The sequence below is a fragment of the Dreissena polymorpha genome, chromosome 3 (genome assembly GCF_020536995.1).
Source record: "Dreissena polymorpha isolate Duluth1 chromosome 3, UMN_Dpol_1.0, whole genome shotgun sequence".
Lineage (NCBI taxonomy): Eukaryota > Metazoa > Mollusca > Bivalvia > Myida > Dreissenidae > Dreissena > Dreissena polymorpha.
Window position 1 is genome coordinate 37,699,864 of NC_068357.1, and position 20,359 is coordinate 37,720,222.

Sequence of the window (20,359 nt, forward strand, 5' to 3'; positions counted from 1 at the left end):
GGACATTTGACAGATTTCCGGGACTTCGGGACACGTTCTTCATTTCTGGGAAAATCCCGGACAATCCGGGACGTATGGCATGTATGACTTAGTTTCCATAAGATATAAGCAAGTCTCTTAAAAAAACAGGGTTAATGGATGTGTTTTAAGTATCATTCCAGATTAGCCTGTGCTGTCCACACAGACTAATCAGGGATGAGAATTACCAATTTTTTAATGACATTTTTATTTAAGTGGTAAGTTTCATGTAAACCAAAATCAAGTTTCTGCACAATTTGTGTGTCTGAGTTATACCTGTGATGACTGCATAGACTTATCGGGGGAGGGGGGGGATTCTTAATGCATTAAGCCCAGTTTTTTAGAAACTGGCTCATAATTGTTTTTTGTTATAAATATGCAAGGCTTGATAAAGTAATGAGAGATGTCACTAACTCACAACAAACTAATGAATTAATTAAAACATCATGATTTAATACATTTCACAACAAACTTATTAAATTAAAACGTCATCATTTAATACATTTCATCTTTATATATTGCAGACTGTAATGGTTATATGATATTCACAAACATATTTTAACCTTAGGTTAATTATGAGATTTATGAATATTAACATCAACATTAACACATATATCAGAAATTTAATGAAGGAACAGCCAGACTGTAGTTTTGAATTTTAAACTGCATGTAAAATAATCTGACCTGGCATTGAAATCAATCTTATATTAGCGGGCCCTTATTTTATTTTAATGTCTTTTCTTAAAGACTATAAATAAATGCTCATTCATCTTAACACATTTTTTCTATAAATTTGAGTGAACTTAAAACTAATTTAATTGATTCTTATAATTTAAATTTTGATTGACATATACAATGGACTCAGATTATTGAGCCTGATCTTTTAGACATTTTGCTTTGAGTTTGTTGTTATGAGCTCACTAAATCATTGGCAATATTAACTATTGCTTCACCTGACACTTTTCATAAATAACTATTGTTTTTTCTGACATCGTAAACAAAAACCAATACATGAATTTATTTCAGTTTTTTAGGAAAAGTGCTTTTAGGAGAATTTATCGCCTTTATAGAGTTTCACCAATGCATTCCATTATCGGATCACATTAATGTGTACTTTATGAATTTGCTAATGCCTAATTCTACAAGAAATACAGACATAACAAAATGAAGGACATTCATTATTATGATACAGGCAGTATGAGTGGAAAACTATTATGTTTGCACTTGTATGGTCATTTTTGTTCAATGTACCTGTATGAAAGGTATTATTTAAGAGGACCTTTTAAGCTTACCTGCAAGAAAAAAGTGCTCATTTTAAGCTATTATATGATGCAGTTGGCTGACCTATGTAATATGTCATGTTTTAAATGGCATTTCCTTCTAAATCCTTCAAACTTGCTTAAAGCATTTTATTTTATGCTGGTTGCAATGGCGACTGAAAGAAGAAACTTCAGAACCCTTGTTCTCAAATAGACCTCTTCCAAGCTTGTTCAAATTATGGCCCTAGGGTAAAATTAAGCATGGTCCAGGGATTAACAGTTCAGAGTTTCTGATTTGTAAAGAGCAAAAACTTTTTAAAAAGCATTCCCTGAAATAGCAACTGTTGTAGCTTAGATATTGTGCATGAAACATTTAAGTCAACATTTACCAAGATTGTTTTAATTAATTATCTAGGGTTAAAATTGGCACTGCCCGGGATAAAGAGTTTTTCAAACAGTATACAAACTTTTAAAAAACTTAAAAAGTACTTTTATTTTGAAAATCTTGATGTATTTTGCTTAGCTGTATGAAAACACATTACAATCTGGAAACACTAAAAATCAGAGAAATGTTTAAAGGCTGACTTCAAAGTCCATTTTTTAAAAATTCATTAAAATTACTGGTGGAATTATATCATTAGTTGTCAAGGCACTGAACTTCAAACATAATTATGCTAGAATACTATAATATTTTTTTGTGTTGTTTTGGTAGTTTACTCCCGATTGTCCCACATTTTGATTTAAGGGTAAAAAATCGATATCGAAAAATTAAGGTAAGTCGCATGCCTGGGGCTAAAATTCAACTACAGTTAAGTTCAAATTGTGTCCACGTTCTTCACTACATAGTATATTAGGCACAATATACTAAAAGATTTCCTTAATAAAATCAATGTAAAAGCAATTACTTTAACAAAAAATAAAGTCAAACTTTTGCACATAGAGACCCTCATAATCATACCTTTTCTCGAACAGCATTCCAAGCAGAATTTATTTAAACAATAAAAAAGATAGGTAATGCGGTATGTAAGAAAGACCTCGACGCTAATCAAAGGTCACTGTTTTACGGCTGTCTATTTACCAGCTTCTCTCCAGTTGATGAGGGTTTTCCCGCCATCAGATCGTCAAAGTCTTATGAAGTCTCCAACCTTCAAGCAAAAAAGTGAATTTCTACTAAACAACAATGTTTTCCCTACCACATTCACACAGAAATATTCTAAAACAAGCAAATTCATTGAATTGATATCCCCCCCAATATGCTTCTGGACACAAAAATGTTATATTTGACACTTAAAAAAGCATTTTTTCAATATACAAAGGGCCGTTATAAACAGTTGGTATACAATGCCATTTGGGGTGCATCATCCAATTATCCATATATATACTCATACCAAGTTTCAATGAAATCTGCCAAAGCACTTCCAAGTTATGGCTCCGGACGGACGGACGGACGGAAAGACGGACGGACCGAAAGATGGACAGACGGACAACGCCAAAGCATTATCCCTCTGCCTATGGCTGGGGATAATAAAGTCATGGCAAGTGAGTCCTACAGAGAACTGTGTCAAATATTTAGTATCTGAAAATTTTGGTTTGCATTTGGATAGTTTTGCAACAAACAGGAATATTAAATATCTTCTTATCAGAAATTCAGCCTTCAGGTTTTACAAGAATGCCATAGAAATGTTCATTATGGGACTTACTTCCACATTTCTTCATGCCATCCTATGGTTTATTTGACAGCCTGGCTTTGACCAAAGGGTTAATTATGGCCACATGCATCTTGTTATTATCTGGAGAATCACTAAGCTAGAAACTGTTCATGGTGGCTGGATTTGAACATTGCTGAAGCCATTTTGGTAACAATTGGCTGCCATAAATGGTTATATCTTTTTATATGGCTATTCCTTAACCATGAAGTTTATTTTCATTTAAGTATTCAGAATGTATGAAGGTAATTTCTTGAAATTATTGGTTGGTGTTCTGTCATTCAGTAGTGTATTACTAAGAAACAAAAACTTTTCTCCTTAATATGGAGTTTTTGGAGGGATATTGTTTTATTTACAGAACTGTTATTGTCTCATATCAAGTGTTCTGAAGGACAAATTAATCAATCTAGCTTACATCTCAATTTTAAAAGTCAGAAAAAGGTTTTCCCAAATACCCACCCATGTGTTTTATTTTTTATCTCAAACTAAATTATACCAAATCTTTTTACATATCAACCCTTTAGAAATAAGTGGTACCAAAACTTATTAAAAAAAATAAAATCTTTGAACAAATATTGGAATTTTCTTGTAATTACGATTTATTTAAATACCATGCTGCAAACTTTTATCTTTGTAAAGATCTAAAATTGAACAATCAAGACTCAAGTTCAAGTTTTCAAGAAGAGATAATTTTTTATAGTTAATTATCTGTTCTTCAAGATGGTCAAAAATTTGCAAACAAGTACGATTTGAGAAAAATTATAATAATATGCAATATTCTTAATTTCTTCTTAAAAGGTTGAAAAAAACTTTCAAGAAGGGTTCAAGAACATTTAAATCACTGACAATATTTTAGAAGAAAATGTGTTATTCACAAGAACCTAATAAGTAATCATTATGAATACAAGACATCATTGAAATGTTCAAGGACCATCATTATAAGCCCATGAACAATCAAAATTAACAAATATCTCCTACAATAATATGAAAAGTAAAGTAAAAGCATTAAAATTAGTGTTCCTTAGGGCAATAGCCAAAATGTCAACGCTAGATATGGTATAGTTACATAGATTTAACACAATACAAAATGCTCGTGTTTATTATTTTGTGTCACAATATATTCCATGCGAATATATACGGCTTCAATATGCGAACATTTACACAATTGGCTTGGGGCAGCTTTGGAAGCTGCACAACATTGTCCTCATGAATATGTTTTTCTTCCGACCCAGCCCAAAGCAATTTAGTCTGTTCAGATATCGTGTCGGGAAACTAACATGAGATATATTGTCGTGCACAAAATAGCGCAAGCATTTTGTGTATGTTACCATACCACATCAAGTGTTGACATTTCTATAAGGAACACTGATTTTTAATATGGGTTAACTTTATTTTAAAAATATTTTGCGAAATATTCATTGATTTTGAGTATTTATGTTATTTTAAGATGTGTTCTTGATAATCTTAAGCACAAATAATCCAAAAACAATTAAGCCAACTTATAGTTTTGGAAAAGTCATGCACAGTTCTTAAACATTCTCTCAAAATACAAACTGGGTTTTGTCTAGGCAAGGAGGATTTAAGAGAACTTGTTTCAACAAATCTTACAATTAAGCCAACTTATAGTTTTGGAAAAGTCATGCACAGTTCTTAAACATTCTCTCAAAATACAAACTGGGTTTTGTCTAGGCAAGGAGGATTTAAGAGAACTTGTTTCAACAAATCTTTGTCTCTCAATCATTCTCAGTTTTACTGGTCAAATGAATGACCCTAGAAAACCTTTGTGAGCTTTAATAGAGCCAATTCTTAGAAATACAAGTAACACATTATCCAGAATTGACAAAAGTGACATTAGTAAAGAAAGTACAATTAAAGGGATCTTTTCACGCTTTGGTAAATTGACAAAATTGAAAAAAGTTGTTTCAGATTCGAAAGTTTTCGTTTTAGTTATGATATTTGTGAGGAAACAGTAATACTGAACATTAACCATGCTCTAATATAGCCATTATATGCATCTTTTGACGATTTTTAAACCTAAAAATTATAAAGCGTTGCAACGCGAAACGATTGAATAATTTGGAGAGTTCTGTTTTTGTCGTTAAATTTTGTGAAACTACAAAGATTGCTTATATAAGGTATAAAATACGTCACGAATGTGTATTCGGCGGAATAGCTCAGTAGGCTAAAGCGTTTTTACTTCAGGACTCTGGCAGGACTCCAGGGGTCACTGGTTCGAAACCTGCTCCGGGCAATGTTCTTTTCCTTTTTTAATTTTTTTTCTTGATTTTTTACTGGAGCTTTTACGATCCAATGTTTACATTTATCAATATAAAGCATTTAATGAATAAGTTAAAAAAATGCCAAAATCTGTGAAAAGGCCCCTTTAATACTAAGAGAGAAGAAGCAAACCATATTCAAGGATTGTGAGGATGCCTTAGTAAACTCAGAAAGAGTGTGATTTATATGGCATGAAAATAACACCTTCTTTTTGACACTAACATTATCTCCATGGATGTTCTAGGAAAAAACATACGCATTGACATAAACAAAATTTGAATAAAGAAATTAGAAGTGCAAGCTTCACATGATACCATTTGGCGACATTAAAGACAGCAATTTCAATCCTTTGTACAAACGTAATTAGTGGCAGTAGCAGGCTTTCAGTAATTCAAGCATGTGCAAAAAGCAATAATTATTGGCATATTCTCCCTATATCAGATCTCTGTGGGTTACCGCGGAAACATGGCGCACTGCTGAAAGAATCCCACAATGGCCCTTGGAAATCCACTTCATTTTCCAGATGGTCGTATTTATGTACCCTCCATGCTCAGTGTGAATGTTTTGAATAAAAGTAAGGACTAATTCCTTGCCGCTGAAAACAGCCAGTGATTAAATGATATTGTGACAAGACTATGATGATGAAGTACTGAGGACTTCAATAATTTTCCTTGCAAATTACAATAGAACAATATTTTGATAAAAAAAATCACATTTGAAGAAGGACAATGAACACAGTCGAGCTCTATTGCCTGTGGCAAATTTGTCATATTGTTAAACTGAGTTTGGCTAGGCCTTAGACCTTTATTAAAACAGTTTTCTTTCACCCTGATATAAAGTGAATGACCAATGGTAAGATTTAAGAGACCAGTGCTTGGGTAGATAGAGCAAATGGATTGTTAAAAAATGTTATTCAATACTGTAATTTCAATACCATCATTTCTAAAAGCAATAACATTTATTTCAATACTTAGCACTAATTTAAAATAGTTCCTAATACCCCTTGCTAATGTTACTTAATTTAAAGCGATTTCAAAAATCTTATTTATTTCTCCAACAAGATTTTTGTGTGTGCTGTTAAATTAAGTATCTTAAAAACCTTTATTCAAGGTAAGATAGCTAATATCATTTTACAATCCTTAAAAAAGATTTTTGAGGTTTGAAATTGTGTACTTGATTATAGTTCTGAGATACTATTTTCATATGTAATTAACGATAATATGAAAGCAACATTTATATATTGGAATTCATGTACTAATATATTTTCTACTGAAAACAATCTCCATGTTTAACAGTAAAGGCCTACAATGGTGATGTACAAAACAAAGAAAGGTAGATGTACTATATTACCGTTACAGTTTAGATTTATCAATGTATACACATAAAATAAAAGGTAAAAATACTGGACCACATGTTCGCTGCGTGAATTTTGTATCCTTTTCTTGTAATCTGTCAACAGCAAACACTGATAAAAGCAAAACCTTGTAAAATAGCTCAGTAGGTTGGTGTAACACTTGGGTAATTGTTGAGTGTTTCTTTATCCTCGATTTTTCAAAGCGTGACTTTGGATATCATGACATGATCTTCATACAGCGAGAAACTTGTTGTTGGCAATCAAAAGCAAACATGGTTATCGACAAAAAGATATGCGAACATTGAATTTGTTTGAGTGGACAAAATAATGAAAAGGAAAAACCCAACAAACAACCAAAGTTACACTTTTAATGTATTTAATTTAATGCAATGATATTTCATTTACATGACACCATATTACCACAAGTTTGGATTTAGAAATTGGCTAAAAGCTGCTATGGTAAACCTTTTTTAATTAAATACATGAGTACCGCATAACGGGTGCCACGCTGGGCTGCGGGTGCAGTTTTGAATAGATGAAAGCTTGTCAGAATATTTTTTTTTTAGAGGTCACAGTGACCTTGACCTTTGACCTAGTGACCTAGTGGGTGTGACGTGTAGAACTCATCAAGGTGCAGCTACATATGAAGTTTTAAAGTTGTAGGTTGAAGCACTTTGATTTTAGAGCCAATGTTCAAAACCTAGACAAAATGTTAAGGTTTTAGCACAACACTGACGACGGACACGACACGACAAGCTGGCTATGACAATACCCGGGTTTTCTCCGTAAAGAGTCGATCTAAAAATGGGTGTGGTGTGTGGAAATCATCAAGGTGCATGTGCATATGAAGTGTCAAAGCTGTAGGTGGAAGCACTTTGATTTAAGAGCGTATGCTGAAGTATAATATTGGAGGTCACAGTGACCTTGACCTTTGACCTAGTGACCCAAAAGTGGATGTGGCATGTGGGTGTCATCAAGGTGAAAGTGTACATAAGAAGTTTCAAAGTTTTAGGGTGAAGGAAGTTGTAGGTGGAAGCACTTTGGTTTTATAGCGTATGTTAAAGTTTTATATAAGAGGTCACAGTGACCTTGACCTTTGACATAGTTTGTGGCGTGTAGAAGTCATCAAGGTGCAAGTACATATCAAGTTTAAAAGTTGTAGGTGGAAGCACTTTGAGTTTAGTGCCAATGTTCAAAACCTTGACAAAATGTTAAGGTTTTAGCACGACGCGGAGGGCGGACAACACGACACGACGAGCTGGCTATGACAATACCTCGGGTTTTATCGGAAAACAGCCGAGCTAATAAATGAAAGCTTTTTAAAAAAAAAATAAAAAAAATTAAGAGGTCACTGTGACCAGTTGACCTTTGACCTAGTGACCCAAAAATGGGTGTGGCATGTAGAACTCATCAAGGTGCAGCTACATATGAAGTTGCAAAGTTGTAGGTTGAAGCACTTTGATTTTAGAGCCAATGGTCAAAACCTTAACAAAATGTTAAGGTTTTAGCACGATGCGGACGCCGGACACAACACGACGAGCTGGCTATGACAATACCTCGGGTTTTCTCCGAAAACAGCCGAGCTAATAAAATGAAAAAGAAAGAATAAACGAATCAGTTTTTTATTTCCTCTCATTGATTTTATGTTGTTGATTGCTAATCAATTGTTGTGTTCATCTGTTCTTGTTCCATTCTTTCTATTTTATATTGCAGAATAGTAGGATTACTTCTTTTATTTCAGCAACTTTTTTCTTTAAGAAAATTTGTAAAGAATATGAAAAGTGATAAAGGATTATACATTTTATTATATTATTCTTGCAATACATCAGGATTTCTTTGTTCTGTTATTGTACAAATTGTTGCATTTCCTTCATAAAATATTAATGAAGTCTTAACCATAATACATTACCAATTTTATATGATGAAAACATCTCAATTCTGAGAATAAGGCAAATGTAATTACATGTTTTACATGGCTGATTCTCCACACTGAATCATTTGAAAATTGAAAAACCACAAATATGGAGATATTATTATGACATATTGATAAATAATTACTGGATCAGTTCTGGCAATACCATAATTAAGTATCAGATGGCTTTGCAGGAAATGATAGCTAATACTTTATTAGGTTCATAAAAATATTATATGGCATTCCTCTAACTTAATTAGAGGATATTTTGTTTAAAAAACTACTGTTTACGATATATGAAACCAGAGTCTTTTGTGGGATTTAAGATATAATTATTGGGTTGGGTCAAAATGTATTTTAATAATTAGTCCCTGCAGTAACAATTCTTAGAATGTACTAGCAGGAAATTTGATCAATTCATAATTCTTTTTTTCATACACCTATTGACACAATACAAATAAAATATTCCAGACAAAGTATGATAAACCAGCAATCAAATCAGATTGTTGACAGTTTTTTTTTTCCAACCAATGGTCTAGTAATATAAGTGAGGACTTGAAAACTAATCTAGAAGCTTACAGTAATGAAAATTGCAATAATACACATGTTTTGTCTCTTTTAATTATGCTTGATTTAAACAAGTAAAGAATGCACATCAGCGTTATTCTACAGGCCCCAAAACTCTTTGAATAGTTTTCCACATTTGTATGATCAATGGTCAATAAATGCACAATTATGTTTATATTTTACATGCTTCATAACACTTTAAATACCTTTTACCATTAAAAAAAACACAAACAAAACTAACATTTAAACTTAAGACTGCAAACATAAAAAATCATTTACAGCCAACTTCTTAGCAAATTTTATCCACTTTGACTAACCAATTTATATACTCCTGTTATGATGCATGCAGACATTTGGAGACAATATTATGTATTCATATTATACTCATTAACTTGCCTTCATTGTATATGCAACTGTTTTCTATTCTTTCAGCAAGGCATATCAAATGTGAACTGTTTTCTATTCTTTCAACAAGGCATATCAAATGTGAACTGTTTTCTATTCTTTCAACAAGGCATATCAAATGTGAACTGTTTTCTATTCTTTAAACAAGGCATATCAAATGTGAACTGTTTCCTATTCTTTAAACAAGGCATATCAAATGTGAACTGTTTTCTATTCTTTCAACAAGGCATATCAAATGTGAACTGTTTTCTATTCTTTCAACAAGGCATATCAAATGTGAACTGTTTTCTATTCTTTCAACAAGGCATATCAAATGTGAACAGATTGTATCCTCCTAACATAGTTTGGCACTTAACATAATTAAGAGAAGTTAAGAGAATAACAGGTAGCTGCCCAATAATCCCTACAAATGTGCACTTTCAGCAGGTATCATTTTTACCTGCAAAGTTTGACATGGTTATCATGACATCATTAGCAATTGCACTTACTAGATCTATATTTATTTTTTTTCATTTGTCTTTTTTGTTGCTTGTGTCCAATATGTAATACATATTGTTATCAAATATATTGTTTTATTAATCTGATTCATTTCTACAAAATTATGGCTGCATTTACCTGCAAACATTGACAGATATAAACATCAACTAACCTGAAATACAAAAGTAATATCAGACACCTATTTATTAGGTCAATATCAGCTTTGTGGTATGATAATTGAATATTGATCTTTGACTACTGGCAGGTTAGGATGGTTGAATTAAGGGATTTAGTTCCAATGATCTGCAAGCCAAACAATAAACTTGATTAAGTTCTGCTGGCTTTACAATTGATTTTGGTGCAAGCCCTCCTGACCTATGCATTGATAAGGCAGGGCTGTCCAGTGTCAACATTTACATAGGGAATGAATGTTGACAGTCAGTTATGAATTGATATTTGTAAAACAAAATCATTTGTTTGAGGTGTCATTAAAACGCCTGCCAGATCCATGAAATCTGTTACATGCTATCTTGTGAAGGTAGCATGCTATCTTGTGAAGGTCACATGTTATCTTGTGACGGTTACATGCTATCTTGTGAAGATTACATGTTATCTTGTGAAGCTTACATGTTATCTTGTGAAGATTACATGCTATCTTGTGAAGGATACAAGCTATCTTGTGAAGGTTACATGCTATCTAGTGAAGGTTACATGTTATCTTGTGAAGGTAACATGCTATCTTGTGAAGGTTACATGCTATCTTATGAAGGTTATATGCTATCTTGTGAAGGTCACATGTTATCTTGTAACGGTTACATGTTATCTTGTGAAGATTACATGCTATCTTGTGAAGAATACAAGCTATTTTGTGGAGGTTACATGCTATCTTGTGAGGGTTACAAGCTATCTTGTTAAGGTTACATGCTATCTTGTGAAGGTTACATGCTATCTTGTGAAGGTTATATTCTATCTTGTGAAGGTTACAAAGGCTACCAAAGGGCGATTATGTCCTAGAAGTGGACATTTCAGTATTAAAGCTGCTCGGTTCTGGACTCAAAAACTCACATATACACAAGTGGTACAATACTTAGTAATAATGTAGTAATAACTGATAAAACATTGTTGTCATACATATGCACAAATTCACAACAAAGGTTTATATAAAATCATTACAAGGGATTACAACGGATTATTTCACCACAATGTCAAAGCGTCTTGAAATATTTTGAAGTATTACCAAAAGTAATGTTTTATTTAGTAATTACCACTTTGGTCAATGTTCTGCAGGGAAATTAATGGGTAACATTTAACCATGAAATAAATAACAACATTGTGTTGCCTGTTGTTTACTTTAAATATCACTCTGTTGAAAGAGAATTAATTTCCCCATGCTCTGTTTTCTGAAGACTTTTGTAAGGACTTAAAGGAGAAGTACTTTATGGTATTTCAGGGATAATTTTCTCCAGTTCTCCATAAAAGCTTATGTTTGGATACTCATTAGGAGTTACTCATTACGTCGTTTCTAGTGAGTACCCACATAATGTTTTAGGATTAGAAATAAGACAAAGTATCCCAGACCTATCAACAAACACTCCTCCTTAACATTAGTCCTCTGTATGTGTATGATATAAATATCTCATGATATGACAGCAATATCTTGCAGACACCACAGCAAGCAAAGTTTCAATGTGAAAATTGTTTTGAAATCTAATTTTAAAGAAGTCAAATTATCATTGTCTGAATTAGTTTATTTCAAATATGTAGAACAATTGTAGAACAATTGTAGACCTTGGTTCTAGACCTGTTCTATATGTGTTCTTATTCCCCATTAGAACGTTTGTAGAACTTACTGGTTCTCTACTAGTTCTAGAACACATTTAAGAACATTTTTAGAAATTTCTTGAACTTATTTTGTCCTTGAAACGTTCTGAAAATGTTCTTGTACATTATTGTGACAGTTTCAAAACTGAGCTTTGTTCTACAAATGTTCTAGAATTACTCTAGAAAACTGTTCTGGAACAATTCCAGAACATAAGTTCTAGAATGTGAGTGAATATGGAATGTTCTAGAACTGTTCTTGATGTTCTAGAACAGTTCCAGAACCGTTCCAATTTTTAGAACAAATTTTCGCAGGGGATAACGTAAGCCATCATGGAGAAATTGTTCATATCCAATAAAGTCAAGGTAATATAGTCATATTCTAACTGGAAGAGGACCATAATTGAAACAATATATATAATTGATCTCTTATGTTTTAAGAAGAGGTAAATTATAGACGATTCTGAGTTCAGGTATAATTTCCACAATCTATTGAACATTTGTAAAGACATAAAACAAACTAATAAGATTATATTTTAAGTTTGATATCAATAGCTTCGGTGAGATGGTTGGACGTTCTTTCAAAAATAAAATAATAAAAATAAATATTTGTGTTTTTTTTACCATGTTTAAAAAAAAATCTTTTTCGGTAGGGGGTGGAGAGGGGGAATAATGTGTGGAATAATTATTTTTAAAAATAAGGAAAAAAATGGACAAAAACAACAATTTAAAAACAAATTGGGGGGGGTGTGGGGAAGGTTTGGGAGGAGTCCATTGTGGTATGTCAGGTAAGTGTTTTTTTGTCAAAGTATGAATCAAATCTGATCCTATTTAAAGAAGTTAAGCCAATTTAAGCAAAATGTATCAGTTTGACCTTGAGATTCAAGGTCATTAAAAGGTCAAGGTCAAATTCAACTTGCCAGGTACAGTACCTTCATGATAGTAGAAAAGTATTTGAAGTTTGAAAGCAACAGCATTAGTACTTTAAAAGTAAAGTGCATCTAAACACAAAAATTAACAAAATAATCAAAGTTACTAAGTAAAAAGGGCCATGATTCCATCAAAATGCCAACCAGAATTATGCAACTTGTCCAGTACAGTCCCCTTATGATAGTTAGCGAGCTGTGTTCCAAGTCTGAAAGTAATAGCTATGATACTTGAGGAGTAAAATGGACTAAAACACATAACTTAACCAAATTTTCAATTTTCTAAGTATAACAGGCAGGGTTGTTATTATGAATGTAAACAAAGGATCATTTTGGAATAGTTACCGATTCGGCCTTGTACGGTAGGTCCAGGGCAAGGCCCTGGTAGAGGGATCGAAAACGAATTTTAGACATTATAGGGACAAAATACTGATATTCTCTGAGCATAAAAAGTTAAAATGAGGTCTAAAAAGAATATAAAATTTTAAGATTTTCACATTTTTTGTATACTGTACAATGTAAAAACATTATATTGATAGATCTTTGCATGTTCATATTCTATCCATTACCCGATAATCCAGTATTATTACGATTTCTTTCTTTCAAAACCAAATTACGGCCAATATTGACGATGAATGTCGTCCGCCATTTAACGCACGTGCATATACAAACTGAATTGTGGGATTGGGGAATGCCCATTGAACATGTGTGAATCATGTGACGCGATTTGAGAGCATTGAGAACCGTTCATATTTAGTAATTACGACAAATCAACCACTCAATGTAAACTGTATCATGTACCTCCTTTCAGAAAAGTTTGCGAAAGTAAAAGTGAATTTCTGAGAATAAAAACGGGTCTTTCTTTAAACTTTACCGAGTACTTTTCATTCCGGTTCTTGATATAACTTGTCAGGTCATTCGTGCATGTAGACCTATATGTATGCATAGTTTGGCAATCTCAAAACACTTTATTTATTTACTTATTACATGTGTTATGACCATTTGTATAACAAAATGCATTATTTAATTGAAGTATTTTCAAGTGCGTATAATTAAATGTGTTATCCGAAATCATTTTCAGATTTCATTATTCACTGAAAATTAAGAAAATTGTAGCAACAGAGACACATTTCTCGTGTTTTCATGTACAGATGAAAATCATGCCAAAATTAGACTTCATGTATAACATCACGTCATTCTTCCTCAGGGAAAGCGTGAAATTTTATATTGAGATGCTGAATAACAACTTCATAGCGCAGAGGTCTCTTATATCTTTTATTTTGGTAGAAAATCGAAGAGCATTTTTTTATATGTGGAAACCTTTTCTTTAACTAAAAAAACTAGTTAATTATGCTCTTCAGTGCTACATTTGTTGAGATATGGTCAGTAATAATCTGTGAAATGTACAGCTATTTGATACAGTTTTACATGGGGTCGGCGTGTATTTGGGTGCCTGAGCGCTGATTGGTTGACGTGCTTACTAAGAAGAATCTGATTGACAGCTGGAAAAATCAATATTGCCCACTCGCTGAGAAATTCATTGAAAACAGTAGCTCTTAGGCGGAGTTAATGGACTGACTGAATGACTGGGCGTCGCTCTACTATACTACGGCTTTTCCTCATCAGTTTTTGTCGGTTTGCGTGATCAAAACTTCCGATCGCAATTTTAAAGATTCGGGAAAACAACCAATTTTCTGGTGATTTTAACAGATGAATTCGGCAATCAGTTAATAATGACAACCCTGACAGGGGCCATAATTCTGTCAAAATGCCAGAAAGAGTAACAAAACTTTGCCTAAAGAGTCCCCTTATGATAGTTAGTAAGTGTTGCAAGTATGAAAGCAATAGCTTTTATACTTTAGGAATAAAGTGGACCTAAACACAAAACTTAACACATTTTTTAATTTTCTAAGTATAAAAATGGAACATAATTCTGTCAAAATGCCAGCCAGAGTTATCTTACCTTGCCTCCACAGTCCCCTCATGATAGTAAGTAAGTGTAGCAAGTTTGAATGCAATAGCTTTGATACTTTATAAAAAAGTGGACCTAATTCCAAATCTGAGTTAAATATCTTTGATATTGTTAAAATTTTAGACATTTAACGACTAAGTTAAAAAGGGGCATTACTTTAAAAATATTGTTGACAGAGCTATCTAGCTAGTCCTAAACAAGTGTCTTGTCCCCATAAGGAAGTAGTCCAAGTCTGAATTGATTATCTTTGATAGTATTCAAATTATTGAACTTAAAAAATTTAACCCGAAATTCTAAGTTAAAAAGGGGCATAACTCTAAAAATAATGCTGACAGAGTTATGCACCTTGACCTACACAATTGACTTGTTGCCATCAAGAAGTATTCCAAGTTTCTGTTAATTATATTTGATAGTTTCAAAGTTACAGGGCAACAGTTAAGATTTCATGTCAATTAGTTTTCACTGCAAGCTTTTTGAAACAATTAGTTTTTTCCCACAAATTAATTTTTCAAAAAGTTTTTTACAGTTGATAAAAAACTTACCTTTATTTCTGGATGACATGAGCTCTTTAATTTTCGGTGGTGACAATTTGTAGCAATTGTTATTGCAATAAATTACCTAAAGCCAATATGTATTCATATTGTCAATGTTTGCTTGTTTATATGAATACATTCATTTAATTGTCTATTGACAAAGCATATTTGATAACGACTTCTGTTTTTTAACATTCCTGTGTTTCAGTCTCTGAGCACACTTTTTTAGCTAAATACACTCTTTACAAGTTTTTTCTTAGCACGTCCGTGTTTGAAACAAGATGTCAACATTTTCGCGTACTTTGTTATACAAAAGAAAAAAATTATGAAGACACCGTTCTGAAACGGTGTTCATATAAACTTGTCACTAATTTTACGACCGCACTAAAGGCTACAAAAAAAAATCAAATCAAACACAGAACGGAGGGAATCCATAAAATAAAACGACAAAGAATCTGTTGCAATTCGTTTTTTCAATTTCGTAATCGTTTATTGTACGATAGATTTTATATTTAAATTCGTTTTCTGTAAAAAAAAAAAAAAATCGTAAAAACGATAAAACAATCCTTATCTGTTGCCCTGAAGTTATTTGACTTTATAAAAAACCTGTAACCAACGACGACGCCGGGGCGAGTAGTATAGTTCTCATTTTTCTTCAAAAAGTCGAGCTAAAAATGTAACAATGTTCATGTGAAACTATTCTATCTGATATAGAAATGCTAAATTTCCCACTCAATGGTCAAAAATGGGATCTCACATGGTACAAAATATGTCTTGATCTTGTGAAATGGGGCTTAACACTTGTGTGTAAATTATCTCCAAGATTACCCAGTGCAGAGACAAAACTTTCCACAAACAATGGATTATTGTTTAGAAGAAACATAATTTAACTGAAAAATTCCATAACACTTTACACACATGCACTAGGCCCTGATTTCCAAGAATGTGGCTCACATTTTCTCATCAGTCTGGCACTTAAACCTGGGATTGCTCACTGACTGGGTCTTCCAGTGACTGAGCTCACATAGGCACTGTCTTCATGCACTGGTGGAGTTTCCTCTAGGTACTCTGGTTCACCCCCAACAGCTGAAATGAATGCGCCAAAAAGAATGGTCTATGCATAAAAATAAAAAGCTGAAAATTGCATCTATATCTGGTAAATATCAATCAGTCCCTAGTATATATGTTATATAAGTTAATGAGGTAGGAATGCAGCGACATGTCACTTTGAGTCCTCTCATAAATCAGCCTTTCAAGTATGCCAATAACTTCAAAATATAACAAGAGTAATGCATAGCAGGTGCCAACGCTCTGCTGCAGGTGAAGTTTTGAATAATTGAAAGCTTGTCAGAAGAAATTTTTTTATTAGATGTGACAGTGACCTTTGACCTAGTGACCCAAAAATAGGCGTGGCGTGTAGAGCTCATCAAGGTGCAGCTACATATGAAGTTTCAAAGTTGTAGTTGGAAGCACATTGATTTTAGAGCCAATGTTTAGGTTATAGCACGATGCCGATGGCAGACGAGCTGGCTATGACAATACCTCTGGTTTTCTCCGAAAATGGCCGAGCTAAAAACACAATTAATTTTCTATCACAGGGATAGGATTATCCATGGTGACTGAACTAGAAAAGTCATTTCAATCATATTAACAGTTTAATCAATTTTGGCTAGGCTGGAATAGTTCAATTACATAGACAGGCAAATCACTTATGACTCTGCTAAGGCAGTTTAATCTCTAGACATGTTAAACTGTTATGCCTGGGCTAGGACAGTTCAATTGAATATACATGGAAATCTATTATGACTGTGCTACTAGGCAATTCAAACACAAATACATCTAAATCTCTTATGACTGGGTTAGGGCAGCTCAATCACATAGACAGGTAAATCACTCATGACTGGGCTAGGGCAGTTCAATCACATAGACAGGTAAATCACTTATAACTGAGCAAGGGCAGTTCAATCACTATGACATGTAAATCTCTTATGACTGGGTTTAAGGGCAGCTCAATCAAAAAGACAGGTAAATCACTCATGACTGGGCTAGGGCAGTTCAATCACATAGACAGGTAAATCACTTATAACTGAGCAAGGGCAGTTCAATCGCTTAGACAGGTAAATCACTTATGACTGGGCTAGGACAGTAAAATCACATAGACAGGTAAATCACTTAAGACTGGGCAAGGACAGTTCAATCTGGAAAAGACAGGTTAATATTTTATGACTGTGCTAGGACATTTCAATAACATAGACATGTTAATCTCTTATGAATGTTCTAGAACAGCTCAAACACATAAAAATGTAAATCTCTTATGACTGGGCTAGGACAGTTCAATCATATAGGCAGGTTAATCACTTGTTGTTTGGGTAGGACAGTTCAATCAAAAAGACATGTTAATCGTTTGAGACTGGGCTAGGACAGTTCAATCACATAGACTGGTAAATCAGTTAAGACTAGGCTATGACAGATTAATCACATAGATGTTAATTGGGCTATGACATTAATTGTCAAGGTAATTCGCTCAAGGTGAGTAGATCAAAGTCTATTTAATACATTACCAGGTAGAAACAGTAAGTCACAAAAGTAATTTACATGGCTATTGTACTAACTTTGGTTTAAGGCACAATTATTCTATCTCAATTATATCTAAAAGCACAATCACTCTTATTTACTTCTAAGTCATTTAGACTATGATAGATAGATCTCTGGTGTGTACACAAAGACACTTCAATACGATAAGAAACAATTTATTAACATGATGCAAACATGAATTTAATCATGTTTCACCCAGCTTTTCACCTTCAATGACCATAACATGATGCCAGAACATCGAATTAATACATTTTGCAATATTTCATTGGCTGATTTGAGCAAACTACACCAAAACATTGGCAACATCATCGCGTCTTTGTAGTATAGGATGTAACACTGAACTGAGTGTCAGAAAATAGGAACTACTCTTTGCACGCTCATACAAAAAATAGACACACAATTTGGCCAAGTAAGAATTACACATTACCGGTAAATTGGTAAATTCCATCCTCATGACTTTACAGGTCAGAGCTGGATCAGTAAATTGTCAGGGAAAGACGTAATGTACTATCAATAAACGCCTTGAACGAAATGAAAACTTCAGTCTGTCTGAAAATCTTTCAGAAGCTAGAATAGGCTACCTACATTTGCCAGTTTGCTATAAATAACACAGTGTGACTTCAATTTTCTATCGGAAAGTATCGTGGTTTGCTGTTCCATTTACAAGAGGCAACAAGATTTTTTAAGACCTGCATCATGCAAAAATTGGGTCTTATTCAATATGCTGCCAGCATAGCTCCAGCCCGGCCTTCGTATCCATGCAGACTTGTCAGGATGCACATACTGACAGAGAAGGGATACCACAAAACCAGGGCCAGCGTAGACACTGACCAGACTGTTAAAGTGAGCAGACTGGGCTTGAGCTTTGCTGGCTATATATGCTGCATATAAGACCATAAGACCAATACGACACAGATCTAACAGTGTTATTTGAAGGTGTATTCATGTTGCAGGCCATATTTTGACAATAATCCTTCACCTACTGACCTCGAAAACAATGGGCAATTTCAATTTCTCCCAAGTAACCTGCATTCCAATGAAGATTATGTTGGGTAAAAGCAATATTTATTCATTTTATAGGAACAAATTTCATGATACAATTCCCTGTGACCTTGGCATTTGACCTAAAACTGAATGGTGTCTCCTTGTCCTCACAAGTAACCACTAAATATATTTGCATGAGTGTAGGTCAAAGCATTCTCGAGTTTTTTAGACAAAAAGAATTTCAAATAACAAACCGTGAACTTGACCTTTGGACCTCAAAATCAATATACGTCATTCAAGATACGAGTATACCAATAAAGCTGATTGTAGATCAAAGCCTTCTCTATATATCATGCAGAAAACAAATTTCTAAAGACAATTCATTATGGTTGACCTTGGACCGGGTTACATCAAAAACAAAGTGACTCTTCTTCTCTTGACAATTGTAGCCACTTTACCAGTTTGGTTGATCCTGGATCAAACCATTAACTAAATATGGTGCAAAACAATTTCCTGTTGCCAGTGTCTGTGACCTTCACCTTTTACCTGGTGACATCTTTCTCTCCTACTTGGTAACCATGATGCAAAAATTAGAATTCTATGGACTGATCGAAATAGAGGTGCAAAGAAATATATCTCCACTTCTTCAAAAGAGTTACAAACCTTTCATATTTTCATCCATTTCAAAAGTTTACTGATGGTTCGTAATTGATAAACAATAACACATATTTTAATAAATTCTCAACTACATGTTATTACAGTTATTTTGCCCATGATAAATATAAACACTCTATCTTATATGTGTTATAATATATTTAAAAATTGTTCTCTGTGAAAGAGACTTTTCGAGAACTAAACCTAACATGAATACCTGCACTCAATGTTTTCACTGTTTATTTTATTGTCAAATAATATTCTAAAATACTATGATGGCGTTGTTTTTTATTGTTTATATTGAATTGTGTGTGGGAAGAGTTTATAAATAAGCAATTGAAACTCAGAAGCCAGCTTAACAAGGAACAGTGACCATAATAAAAAATTTACAAGGTTTCACAAGAAATATATTGCTTGTCACACATACTGGTTCAATTATCTGATCAAGCTTATTGATAATTCGTACTGACATTGCAAATTGTTCAAACTGTTGAGAGCAACAAAGCACAAAGGTAAACTAACAGTGATTATTGCCTTGACTGCTTTTTACAGTGTGTCACACACTTTCGACAAGGTTTTCGCAATTCAAGTAGTGTTCAAAAGAGATTTTTGATGTTTGGTTCAGCCAATTTTAGATAGTGTTGAGTGAGTGATAAATGGTTGCAAACAAGACAATTTTATTGAGATTCGTTTAGAGCTATTTGTGCAGCTTATTATCATTATAGAATATAAATATATTATAAATAGCTGCTGTATTTGGTTTTATAAATACAATAAATATATATTGTTCTTTAGTTACTTGACTAAACAAGCTAAAATCTCCATGTGTACCACATGTTGGTCTGTTAAGTATGAGATCAAATGGGTCAACATCTGATACACATGATGGTTTTAGCTTAGTA

At 33.3% G+C, this 20,359-nt stretch overlaps 1 long non-coding RNA gene across 2 annotated transcripts in view; it reads right to left on the minus strand.

Annotated features, from left to right (window-relative positions):
- Nucleotides 1-517: 517 nt before the first annotated feature.
- The window catches only part of LOC127873738 (uncharacterized), a 93,191-nt gene continuing 73,349 nt past the window's right edge, over nt 518-20,359 (minus strand). For both annotated transcript variants that reach the window (XR_008046356.1, XR_008046357.1), the window contains exons 4-5: nt 16,179-16,310; nt 518-2,422 (exon numbers count right to left, since the gene is read on the minus strand). This is a non-coding gene — a long non-coding RNA (uncharacterized LOC127873738). The remainder of the gene's footprint in view (nt 2,423-16,178; nt 16,311-20,359) is intronic.